Source organism: Oryza brachyantha, chromosome 5 (assembly GCF_000231095.2).
Source record: "Oryza brachyantha chromosome 5, ObraRS2, whole genome shotgun sequence".
Lineage (NCBI taxonomy): Eukaryota > Viridiplantae > Streptophyta > Magnoliopsida > Poales > Poaceae > Oryza > Oryza brachyantha.
In genome coordinates this window covers 12720732-12734988 of record NC_023167.2, presented here as the reverse complement: position 1 = coordinate 12734988, position 14257 = coordinate 12720732, and positions in this window count along the sequence as shown.

Below are 14257 nucleotides of genomic sequence, written 5' to 3'. Positions count from 1 at the left end.
GGCTCCCCCATCCTTCCCGTTGAACCCGATGGGTCTCCGAATTTTTTAGTGGCCCGGGCGAGGGCGAGCAAACGGCTAGTCGGCTCGGCGTGGGCCCGCGCCTCGTCGGACCGAGCATGACATGTGGGTCCACGGTCTCACGTGGCAGTTGGGCGCCATCAATTGCAGCGACCTCGGGTTCCGAGCCACCGGCTTCCCCCCAAGTGAAAAACCCACTACAGAGCCTCATGGCTAGGCTGACAGTGGGGTCCGTGCGCCGACTGGGGCCCGGTTAGCAGTGACCGTGGTCTCGTGGATCTACCGGTGGCGGAACACGACGCGGGCGTAACGGGCTAGTGACCTGGTGGCGCGTGTTCTCTTCTTGGCTCTAGCTGCAGGCCGCAAATCGCCAGCGCTGGTGGCCAGCGTGGTGCTTCGTCGCTCGGTCGCCTATCCTATTCGGTTCGACACGTTGGCGACAACGTAAAAAAGAAAAAAAAAGATACGGTATGGAACCAACGTAACCTTGGAGTTTACCTGCTGTTAATTAGTCTTCTTGCCCACACACAAGCGTACGTACAGTGGCAGTAGTACAACGGATAGGGATAAGTAAAATGGCTAGGAGGAGTACTGTACCAATCATCAAGGCTACGAGGAGGCGAACAACTGAGGTGGTGTCTGGATCTATAAAATTTTTGGAATAAGTGTCACGTTAAATATTTGACCGGATGTCGAAAGGGATTTTCGGACACGAACGAAAAAACGAATTTCACGGCTAGCCTGGAAACCGCGAGGCGAATCTTTTGATCCTAATTAATCCGTCATTAACATATGTTGGTTACTGTAGCACTTATGGCTAATAATGGGCTAATTAGGCTCAAAAGATTCGTATCAAGATTTCTTTCATAACTATGTAATTAGTTTTTTTGGTTCATCTACATTTAATGCTTTATTTAGGTGTCCAAAAATTCGATATGATGTTTTTGGAAAAAAATTTAAGAACTAAACAAGGCCTGAATCTATCTGCACCGGTTTATTGCGAAGAAACTACTCAGTCGCTTTGGGCAAAACAAAAATTTTCGCTAGTCATATCGAACGTTTGATCAGATGTTGAAAAGTGTTTTCGCGAATAAAAAAAGAATCTCGCAGCTTGCCTAAAAATCGCGAGACGAATCTGTTGAGCCTAATTAATCCATCAATAACGCAGGTTGGTTACTGTAGTACTTATGGCTAATCATGAACTAATTAGACTTAAAAGATTCGTCTCACGATTTTTCACATATCTGTGTAACTAGATTTTTATTTTATATATGTTTAATGCTTTATTTAAATGTCCAAAAATTTGATGGGATGATTTTAGAGGAATTTTTTTAAACTAAATAGTGCCTTGGTGTTCATTCTTCGCGGTCTCGTCGAGTGATAAAAACTGGCCAGTTTATCCGGAGACAGTGATCACAGTATGGACGTGTGAGCGTCGCTAACTCGCTATCGACTGGCTGACAAAGATCCTGAATAATTCGCGAAGCACATGCGAAAAGGTCACGGTCCGTATCGTCGGCTTCTGTATCTGTTTAGCGTTAATGTTTCCAGTTTCCTTCGAGCTCACCCAAAGGCCCACCACCACGCAGGCAAAAAGTGACCAAGATGGCCGAGGAGACTGTCACCAACTCACCAGGTCCACATGTCAGAGACATGCCGGCAGTGAATCAGAGGAAAGTGGCTTTTGATGTTACACAGTCACAGTAATTTATAGACTCTAGAGCCTGAAGCAGTTTTGGACTTTGGTTGGTGTTACAGTGATATCTTTCTTCATCCTTTATTATTCTCTTTTTTTTATGCATTTGATAAATGTTATCAGGGGGAATTCTTTTGGGTAAAGCTATGAATCAATTTACTCACACAAAATAATTATGTTTACTCAAACATTTTATACAGGGGTGATTGTTTGAAATAAAGCCAAACAACAATTTGTAAATAAAAATGATTTCTAAATAAACCTTTGTATATGTATTCTTAGTGATTTAAAAGTAGAAAAATAAACTTTGGTGAAAAAATTCCAAAATCAACACCAAATTTAATGTGAAACATTTAAATTTTGGCATATAAGCATAAGTAAAAAACGAACCGATAAAAATGATAGTCAGGTTGGTTTAACAAATAAACCTTTTTCCAAGTTTAAAATAATTAGTACATAATTAATTATACGATACCAGTAATAATTTATCTGGGCCTATTTTGATTAAAAAACCGTACGTTGGGCCGATTGGACCTGGCCAGAATAAGGAGGACCCGTCAGACAGTGGGGCCTCGAAGCCAACGGTAAAAAACAAGTGTGCGTGCTGGGCGCTTGGGGTTTGCCGGCTTGTGAGTTGTGACGCTGCGTCGCGACTCGCGACTCGTGACGCGCACATGCGGGCACGGGAGCGAGGCGGGCGGCGGCGGCGAGCACGACGGCGCGTCCGGCCTTCTTGCTGCCGCCGCCGCCTCCTCGTGCGACGAGTTGGGGAGGCTCGTTTGTTTTTCCGGCCACTACGAGGCCGATCGCCGTGCACACGCCAGCACGAACTCGATCTCCAGCTTTAATGTCACAAACGTTAAACAAAGTTACAGAGGATCATTGTAATTAATCATAATCCTTGAGATTTACGTTCGTGCTGCCTGCGTGCATGGAGGGTGGACATCACTGTACTACGTGCGCTTTGATTTTGTTGGCACGTACAGTGCAGAGATCGAGTGATCAGGCCCAGCGAAAAATAAGAAATTAGCAGCTCGTTAATTAATCCCAGTGCTTGGGAGCACTGATTACTTTGCACGGCTGTGGTTGCACGATGTCTGAACTTAGTTAGCTATAACAAGGCACTGCTGTCTAACTTAAGAAGGTCACATAGGAAATTAGGTATGTTGTAGGATCGTAAATGACCCTTCCTATCTCAAAAGCTAGCTAATGAGGTGAAGGACTCCCCCACTTATATCCTATCCTAGGTTTATTGCCTCTTCACAACTAATGTGGGACTATTCAACAATCTCCCCCTTTATACATTGGTGTCTCTTAGCCCTTCACCGCCCCTTCGCCGTATCTGGGTTATCACCAGCCCACGGTCCATCAGGTATACGGGCCCCGTATCTCCACAGGCACCCTACGGTCCATCAGGCCTTCACACACTGTGTTCATCGGGCCAGAGATGTTAAACTAGCCAGACTCTAATACCACTTGTAGGATCCTAAAGGGTTTTTCCAACCTCAAATGCTAGCCAATGAGGTGACGGGCTCCTCCACTTATATCCTAGGCCCATTGCCCCTCCACAACCAACATGGAACTATTCAACATATATCAATTTCAATTCTAATTCCATAATGATCAGCCGAACCAGCGGGGGTTAAGGGAGACACAATAATGGTGCCTAAACCTTAGAAGGCACGAAATGACTACTAAAATTGACGTTCGGTTAGTCTAACCAAAAGGCAGGTTCTCAAGCGTGTCGCCACAGGCCAGGTTGGCAACTGAGTGCACATAAATGGTTTGTAATAGTCATGCATTAGCCATTTAGCCTTTTGAATTGTAGTGCTATGATCTAGTACGATCCCCTTTCATCAGAAAGTTCTACTCCAGTTCCTACATACTTGATCGTACCATATGCGTTTTCCGTAGCCTTTTTCACCTGTAGAAGTGGATCACTTGTTGGAGTTTAATATGATTTGATCAATTTAACATGATTATCTCTGCTAATGCCAAATTGATTGATTTCTGATCTGATCTGTGAAGCAACTGAAACTATGATCCTATTGTTGCTTGTTGTTCTTTGTTCTTCTTCTGGTTTCGGTGTAGAGGGAGCAGGGCACTGGGTAATTCAAAATGTGAAGCAAGTCTCCGTATCTTATTTGTAAACTGAATACTTGAAATTCAATATAACCCCAGTTTTCTTTTTTTCTTCTTTAACCATAAATTCAAAAAATTTTCTACCTCCTTTCTTTTTCATGTATTTTTTCTAATCAGGAAAAATAAAAAATTATGTTCTACATAGAGTTTAGATAGAAGATAGCACCAGTGCACCACGAACCACCAATAACCGTAATGTTTTATCTCTTTCGTGTTCAAGCTACCTCTTTTTGTTTTGAGAAGGATATTTTTTTACCCGGCCTCTGTATCCAACCGGATATATGCGGGTATATTTTTTAAATCCGGGAAATTAGCCTAAATAGTGAATTTAGCATCTCAAGTTATATGCGGCCATATTTTTTGTTGTTCTTCTGGTTTCGGTGTAGAGGAGCAGGGCACTGGGTTGATCAGATTTTGATCGCTGGTGTTCTCTGTTGAAGTGATGAAATAGTTTCTACATGGAGTTTAGATAGAGGATAGCACCAGTGCACCACTAACCACCAATAACCGTAATGTTTTATCTCTTTCGTGTTCAAGCTACTTTTTCTTTGAGAAGCGTATTTTTTTTACCCGATCCCTATATACAACTGGATGGGGCCGACTCCGGTGTATTTTACTGGCAGTAGAATTTAATCCACGCCGTTGTTCTATTTTTATCAGACGGTTATGATTAAATTATACTACCAACAAGATTAGTACATAGAAATTTGAAGGGTTAGTATCGCCCTTTTATTATGATCTTTATTGTAAAAAAATTACAAAATGCCGCTAATCAAGTAATTAACAAAATAAAAAATAGCCTTTTTCTACTACTAGTATACTAAATGCACTGGAGAGTTGCCCTGAACAGGATATATGCAGCCATATTTTTAAAATCCGGGGACTTAGCCCAAATAGAGAATTTAGCCTCTCAAATTATCCAATCTGACAATCATGCTCCTATGAAAATTTGAATTCAGCACCTTAGATGCTATTCAGGTCACTGCAACCACTAGGGCCGCGTTCGGCTGGCGAGGTAAGTTTAACTCACCTTTCTCATTTTTCGCGCACACGCTTCCCGAACTGTTAAACGTTATATTTTTTAAAAAAATTATAGGAAATTTGTTTTAAAAAATCATATTAATCTATTTTATATTTTTTAAATAATTAATTAATTATGTACTAATCTATTACTACGTTTTCCGTGCCATGTTATATACATGGGAGGTACCAGGCGTGGGGCAGCTTAGGCCGGAGCCCCACGCCTGGCAAAAAAAATTACTATTTTTTAGTTAAAATTTAATTAAAAGATTTATATTTAATTTTTAAGCTCTAGGCTTAGAAAATTTCTGATTCCACCTGGTTATATACTCTTTCACGTGCAGTCACTACTTAAAACTGTATCACATTAGCAACCGTATAGTCGCTAGCTAGTTAGTGATTTGAAGGCAATACAGCGAACCATGCATACATTGGTAAAGAGTTAAAGACACAACACGTTGGACCACTCGTAGGTAGATCAAGCCGTACGCCCATTCCGTTTTGCATAGCTCGTCTTGATTACCAGCTTACTCGGCCCTCGCGGGAGCCATTGCCACATCACCGCTCCGGGCGCGCGCAAATGACACGGATAAGGTGGTCTCTCGATCCTATCCTCCACCGGCCGGATCGTCCCTTGGGGCATGCATGGCCACGGCGCTCTGTCGGTGCACATGGCGACACACGGCGGCCGGCGCCGGTAGCCTCTCGACCACCCCGGTGCGGTGACCTGGCCGGACAAGCGCGGCACACGTGCAAGCTCGCGACTCGCCAGGCGAATTGGTTCAAATCCACGCCGATTCGACGACGAGAAATCATCCGGGGACCCAAGGTGGGTGGTTGATCGGGCTCGTGAAGTCGTGACCGGAGGGTGGATTTTAGCCGGTTGCTAGCGAGCGGCGGGTTTGCGCGTGCCGATCATGGAGGTGGCGTCTTCTCTGGTCTGATGCGCGGCCTCCCGAATCTGATGGGTGGGCTGCACGAGATCGTGTTGTCTGGGTGGACGTGGACCGGCATCGCGGAGGAGGGGGGTTTCCATCCAGCCCGAACGCGGTTGCTTTGCTGTGGCGGGGGTTTGGGTGGGCCGTCACCACCATTCAAGGCCTTATCACGAGGAGGAGTAAGAGTGTTCGTATGTGCGTGCGTGCGTTCTGGTAGGCTGGCACAATGATGGGCCAGCCAGTGGCACCGACCATTTTTGCCGCGTGGTTGGCAGGCTTAATGTGGCAATCAATGCTCACGTCGCGTACGTGTACGTAGTACTACGTCCATTGGTATGGCCTCGGCCCATGTTGGAGCCTGCTATAATGCGGATTTACCACTCTGGTGGGTTAGAGCCTTCTCGCGAATTGCCACTGTTCGCATTAAAGGCACGAGAAAGAGGCAGTGAACTAGTGGAACCTATTACATTCATTCAGAAAAAAAATCGCCTTTTAATTTCTGTGTCCAACATTTGATTATTTTTCTTATTAAAATTTATTTTAAAAAATAGTCATGCATAAAATATTATTCATGTTTTATCATCTAATAATAAAAAACTAGTATGGTGGCCCGCGCATATTGCGCGGCTAGCATCGTTATAAATTGTAACTATATAGGTATCTTATCTTCGTAATAATTAGGTTTTAATTCTTAATTCGATCTTAAATTTTTTAAATTATATTTTTACATAGAGTCCCATTTATATGTGTTCTAAACTGTACTTTTACATAAACTCTTTTCTATATAATATTTAATTTATAATTCAAATTTTAGATATTTCTAAATTATATTTATATATTGACCTTTTCTTATTTTTTCTAATTTTTAACCACATTTTTAGATCTTTCCAAATTATATTTATAGATGGACTCTTCCCTCAATATCAATTATTTTAAAATTTTCAATCCAGATTTGAATTTTTCTAAACTGTATTTACACATGGACTCTTTTCATTCTCCTTTATTTTTAATTCCTAAATTGTATTTATAGATGGACTATTCCGTCAATATCAATTATTTTAAAATTTTAATATAAGATTTATTTGTGCATGGACTCTTTTTTATTATTCTTCTTAATTCTAAAATTTTATTTCTAATCTGATTCTTTTTAACCGGAATTTTAGATGTTTCCAATTATATTTATAGATGGCCTCTTCCCTCAATATCAATCATTTTTAAAATATTTAATCTGAGGTTTAGATTTTTCTAAACTTTATTACGCAAGGACATTTTTTTGTTATTTTTTTATTTTTAGTTTTAATAATATGAGATTTTCTAGCCCATAAAAATAAAGACTTATTTTTCTATTACTTTATATATATTCCGTGGACTGATCATTATAATGCACATAAACATCTTCTTGTGTCTTTGTTTCATATGGGCTTCACATAGTTGGGTTTTTGTTTGATTATTATGTGCGCTAATTCGTGGGCTTAACAGATACTCAACCGGCCGGGAGATGAATTTGGGATTGTTTAACGGGGATTTTCCTTGTCCGATTAAAGAAAAAGCCATTCTTTTCTCTTTTAGTTGTCCGATTAAAAAAAAATATTTTCCCTTTTTCTTATATGATCTATCCTATTGGTTTCTCTTTTTTCTTATTGCTATTGTTCAAGCCTTTTTTCTGTTATATCTGTCCGATTAAAAAAATCTTCTCTTTTTTTTTCTTATATGGTCTGTCCGATCTGTTTCTTTGTCCGATTGGTTTCTCTTTTTTATTGCTATTGCTATTTTTACTTCAGCCCGATGGATCTTTTTTTTTTCTCTTACGTGGAGGCTCTTTTTCTATTACTTTGTATATATAATAGATATTAATTGCAAAATAATTTAAATAAGACGATGAGTCAAACATTATATCTAAAAATTGAAAAATAAAATTATTTTAGGATGAAGGAAGTAGTAAAGGCTTGGTACACCATACACGAACTTGTGGAGTACTCCCTCCATTCCATATTAGAAGATTTTTTGGATTTAGCTTGATTTCATTATATATTTTGTATATGAGTCTAAATTCATTATTACATGTATAAATCTAAGAAAGCATAGAAAGTTTTATAATATAAAATAGAGTAACAGTCTTTACAAATATTCAGGGGCGCAACATATGAAATGAGCCAAACATTATTAGTTAGCTGTCCGAGCTGACATGGAGGTAATAAGTTCATGGTATCTAGGGTTGGACAAGTCAGGTGACAATTCATATGTGCCAGGTAAAGGCACGTACAGTTCTACTTTTGCAAATATTAGTTCTATTTCTTCTCGTTTCTTCGCCAACTTATCTCAATTCCAATCACCTTTTTTAGAATCCCCATTTGATGTTCAGCAGCTTACCCTGTCGCAAAATTTGCATTTTTGACAGCAAGGGACGAAGACTACAATGTTGAGGGGAAGACTTGAAGTTATTAATCCTGAAGACATGCATGCAACAAACTCGAGTTATTTGAGAGAGAAAAAAAACATTAATCTGCACTGACTTGCAAACAGTGTGCCCTATCCAGTTTCGCTGTATGAAAACGCCATTTCCTGCCGAATTTCTTTCCAAAATCTCTCTCCCCAAATTTTGAATTTTGTTCAACATTAAAAGATATCTTGCACTGATATGTAGTTTTTGAAAACTTCACTGACATGTATCACATCAATCATCTCTCAATCAAATCTTTATCGATTTTATCTCAAACCACCCTCCACTCTCTATTAAGTACTATATTTTTTTTCTCTATCCTTACTTTCTCCGAAACAACTATCATATCTTACTCCCTCAATCCCAATTAATCTTATTTTTCACTCATCCCATATATTCCAATAGAATAGTAAAAAAACTAGAATACATTTCACTTTACCAAAGCCTAATAAGATTGTTTTCTACTTTATCCAGTCCCAGTACATTTGTTCTTGCTTTCACAAACTTCAAATCAAAAAATAAATTTATTTCTAGAAAATTCAAATTTTGGTGTATAAGCATAAGTGAAAAGATAAGGATTAGTACAACTCTGATTGTATTTATCTCATTAGATGGCGGCAAAAACACGCTAATAGACGGTTGACTGATGAACATGAACAGTCTTTTCTTTTTCTTTTTTAAAAAATATCAGCCTATGAGAAATGATTTTTATCGAGTGAACGTTAAAAGGGTGGGAAATAATTAAACTAACAATCTCCTTAAAAGGATGAAAATAATTAAACTGCGATGAAATTTCAATATTAACTTTTTATTTAAGTTTTGAGATTTAAAATATTTTTATAATCATAAGCATAAGCGAAAAAGATGACAACGATGTATACGTGTAAACCAATAAAATCTCAAGTACACGATTTATTATAATAGGTCGTGATAGCGGTGATATAGATAGCACTCCGTCCCCGCTCTCGTTAGACTTGTCTACCTAGATTATGGGAGTACATTTAAATAGAAGCCAAAAACGGCCCTTATCGCTTCGTTTCATTTCATCTATCCCCACTTTGTTATCTTCCTATACAGGGACTTTGGCAGCTAGCTAGGTCCCCCCGTGCTCACGCTCCACAGCCGGCCAGCTCCAAACGCCACGCAGCCCAATCGTGAAGGAACATGACACCGATCAACTGTAGCATACGGGCAAGAAGGTATCACGTGTTAAACGACGAGCATCCCCTACCACGCAAGCAGACGAGGGTGCGAATTCGCCCAGGATATTTTAGGGGAAAATAAAAAATGGGCCAGGGGCCAATGATCTACAGGGAAGAAGATTGATTAATTCTGGACTCTCCGTACACAGTACTGCAGAGAGCCAGAGACTGTGCGCAATGGATCTTATGTTTATTTCTAGGTTTGCAATAAATACTTACTTATTTCAATAAATGATACCATTAATTTTTGGTACACGTTTGATTCGTCTTGTTTCAAAATTTATGCAAATACATGAAAAATGTAAGTTATAATCAAAATACATTTAGTAATAGATTCAATTACAACAAATAAATGACAATTGCATAAGTTTTTAATAAGACAAATAATCAAATATATGCTAAAAACAATGACATTATCTATTGAAATACAAAGGAGTACATGATTATTGTATCATCAATGGGTCAATCGCTAATAATATATCAAAAGGGTATATTAATGATAAAATTAATTTATAGTAAAAAAATATATATGTGTGCTTTTAACCATTTAAAATAATAAAAATATGATAAAAACTAAAATCAGTTCTAAAATTAAGATTGGAAACTTTGACCACGACATGTATGTGTCAAAACAGAACAACCTAACTTTGATCATGGCATATATGTTATATGTCAAACCATAACGCCCTAACTTTTTCTTCCATAATCAAGTGACTTTATGCACGATTTTTATTAATTAAAACAAGTTTGTATAGTTTGTGAGATTATGGATATTTTTAAGAGAAATCTACCATACCAATTTTTACATTCAAACTAATTATTTTAAATTTATTGATGAATAAATTTTTGAAAGTTTAACTAAAAATATGATGAGAATGTACCTCACTTATTTGGATAAACACGATACTTCTCAAGTTATTATGCAAAGTTTAATCATTAGAATTCGTACGTGATAATTGAATTTACAAGTGAGCTCGTTTCTAAGTACTTTTTATATGATTTTCAAAATAGAATGATGCCTAATTATCATCATTCTCGATATAGGATACCCATAGATATGCATTTACCTTAGTATGAGTACTACATACTAAATCCTATACGAAAAAGAAGTTTCATACATATATATATGGTCTCGAAGCAAATAAGAAGCGATATGGTAGAGGAAGAAATTAATACTAGTAAGGAAGGATTTTGTAGTATGACCATCTTGTCTAACGACTTCTTAGACTTCTTAGAGTTCTACTCATCTCTCACCAGAAATGTATGGATAGTTTCCATACTTACCTCCCTAGTTTTACATGGACAACAGGGTAAAAGTGTGTATAAATTTAAGACCTCTGGGAGAGGGTAGGGGACAATCTAACAAGCATTGAGAAGCCAATAGATCTTGAGGGGCAATTAGAAACAAGACAGGACAAGACAAGACAGTTCCATTGATTCGATATTGAAAAGGCTTGACAATGCCTAGCCACCGATAACTATGCTCATGGTAGTATGTTGATATAGAGTTGGAAACTAGACTATGATTTCCCCCGTTATATGTTGTACTAATGTGAGATTGATATAATAGCAAAACTGGCTACAACCGATATGAGTAGACCTATTACCCGTTATCAGGAGCCTGAACCTATATAAAAATTCTTTTGTCTTTCTCTTTGATACCATCTCGTAAATATCTTGACATCAGTCGAATCCTACATCCTTAAATACCGTAGTCGAATCTCTATTCAATGACACTAATGATTTACACTATGATTTAATTATGATTGGAAAAAAATGAAAAGGTCAAGGAAGTACTTACAACAAAACAAAAAAAAAAGTTAAGATAGGGGGGGGGGTTCAGGAGTTAGGAGCCAATAATTTCATATGTTGTCTATATGTGATTGACTAATATTTAGTAAACCCTTTCATCCTGTACAAAAGGAAGGTGAAGTTCTTTTTGAATAAAATCTTCCAACTATCAAATGATGGTGCCACTCTCTTAGAGATATACTCGTTACTTTGTTTCCACGGATTCTATGATGCCACAACTACCATCTCCATAAATAAAGGTTTGTTAAACTTGTTTTGTTCGACTGAAATCATGGTCATGAACTCTAGATGTGTTTGCCAATCTATTTTCAAGAATCGCCAACATGTTTTAGTAAACAAACATTTGAAGTATAAATGTATTCCGTCTTCCACTTGTGAAGTTCAGCAAATAACATAATTTGTCCCTGAATTGACAAGAAAATTGATAAGCATAAGAGATAGATCAGAACTTCCTTCCTACCCTTGTTATTAGAACTTCCGATCCTGGAGTCAGTCCCTCAAGAGGAATGCAACCGAGGGAACTGTCACAAATAAAGAATGATCTAGGGCAAGTAAACAATAGGGTACAAGAAGGAACACAGATTAAGCAATGTGTTGACAAACATAACGCAAAAGAGAGCGAGACACATGGTTTTTCACCGAAGTTTGGACCACAAAGATCATACTATCCGTTGAGGGACTCCAAGGAGCTAGATCCCACTCGAAAACAAGCACCACTAAACAAGCCTAGGCCTTTAAGAAAGAACCAAGTGAAAACTCTGTTCCTGAGGGACCACCTAGGTCCACGCAATGGCAACAAGCTACTACCTTCGATGAATCTTTCTCTTCTTAGCAACCTCTAAGACCGAGCTTAGTTTCTACTTAAGTTACCAATTTTTCTTGTGGAGTTTAGGTTTCCAAATTTAAAATTTGACTGTAGCTAATAAGCCAAACAATGGACAGTAAGAGGCTAACTTTCCATGATTATGAAGTGATATAGTGATTATTTAGAATATTATTTGAACATGCCCTAGAATATTATTTGAACATGCCCACGGTGTAGGACTATTGAGAATGGTTTGTGTTTCCTCTGTTGCAAATACGTATATTAAATAAACTCCCAATATTTGTAAAGTGACATATATTGTTTACATCTGTCATCAAACAATGATCCAAATACTGTATTTGAGGATTAAAGATCAGGTCAATGCCAATGGATACACAAGATCATATCAACAAGAGATAAGAATTTTTATATAGGTTCAACCCCCCTAGTGAACGAGTAATAGCTGGCCGAAGCCAGTGTTGTCTTTATATCAATCTCAGATTAGTATATGCATGGTTTTCGGTGGCTAGGCTTTGTCGGACCTCTCTACTGTTAATTCAATGAGATTTTATTGTGTGGCTTCTAGTTGCCCCTCAGTGTATATTGGCTTGTCAAGGCTTATTGGATTGTTCCCTCCTCCTAGGAGTCTTACATTTATATCTTTAGATGCCTCCTTGTTCAAGTAGAAATAGGGAGACAACCATAGATACTATACAGACAACTTAATATTATCCAAGTAGAACTATGTATTTAATGCCTTATCTGGGACTCATTTCCTTGTCTACCCAAGACTCTATCCATATGTATAGAGTTTCATTATGTATAAGATTTGGTATGTGTAATACTCCTCTTGAGGTAAGCACATGTCTATGGGTTATCTCGTATCCATAACACCAACACCATTTTTCATTTTTAAAGAAAAAAATATAAATCCTTAAATAACACTATCTCCATCCTAAAAAATATAAATACTTAAATAACACTATGATAATTTATTCACCTACTCCCTTATCTCTTACTCATCACACTATGATAACCAATCACAACCATTGTTATCTAATTTCAACTAGTTTTTACTAGCTTTGCCATTCTTTAAAAGTTGCTATGTTTAGGACGAACGATGAAAACACCCTATGCTGTAAAAGGCATTTCATTTGTAATGTGTAAAAAGCTTTGCATTAGTAGAGTACTACATCTATTATAGGATTCCCTCTGTCACAAAAGGCCAATTTCTACAACTTCTACCTCCTAAAGGCCAAATCATAAGACAATTACTAATAAAGAAATGGGTGATTGTTCGGCTTTTTCATGGAAAAACTAAACGACATATTTACAAATGAAAATTAATTTGTGAATAAAAATTTTATATACGTATTCCTAGCGATCTAAAAGTCAAGACTAGAAAACAAACTTCACTAAAAAACCCTAAAATCAACTCCAAAAATATACGGTTAAAAGTTTAAATTTTGGCTTATAATTATAAGCATATGAAAAAATATGGGGTGAAATACATTTCATATGTATTAGGTTCACACCATAAAGTATTTTCTTATGATGCTATATTATAGTTATTGATTATATATTGTGAATGAAATTAGTGATTATAGTTTTACTTTGGAGATAGTGTAAATAACTTAGGGGTAGTTGGATCCAAGAACTTTTTTTAAGCTCTTGTCACATCGGATGTTTGGACGTTAATTAGGAGTATTAAATATAGACCAGTTACAAAACTAATTGCATAAATAAATGCTATTTCATTAGACAAATTTTTTAAGCCTAATTAATCCACGATTAGCAAATGTTTACTGTAGCATCATATTCGCTAATCATGGACTAATTAGGCTCAATATATTCGTCTCGCGAAATAGTCCAGAGTATGGGGTGAATTTTATTAATAGTCTATATTTAATACTTCTAATCAATATCCAAACATTCGATGTGACAGAGACTAAAAAAATCCTGAAAACAAACATGGTCTACTCCATCCATTTTCAAATGTAAGAAGTATTAAAGCTACATATATGAATGAGATATTGTGGTTAGTTGAGAGAGGAAAATAGATAGAAAACTTTAGTGACAGAAAGTCTATAATTAAATAAAGAAATAAAAATATAGAAGTTACTGTATTTTACAATAAATTTTAAACAATATATATTGTTATATTTTAGGACAAATAGAGCACAT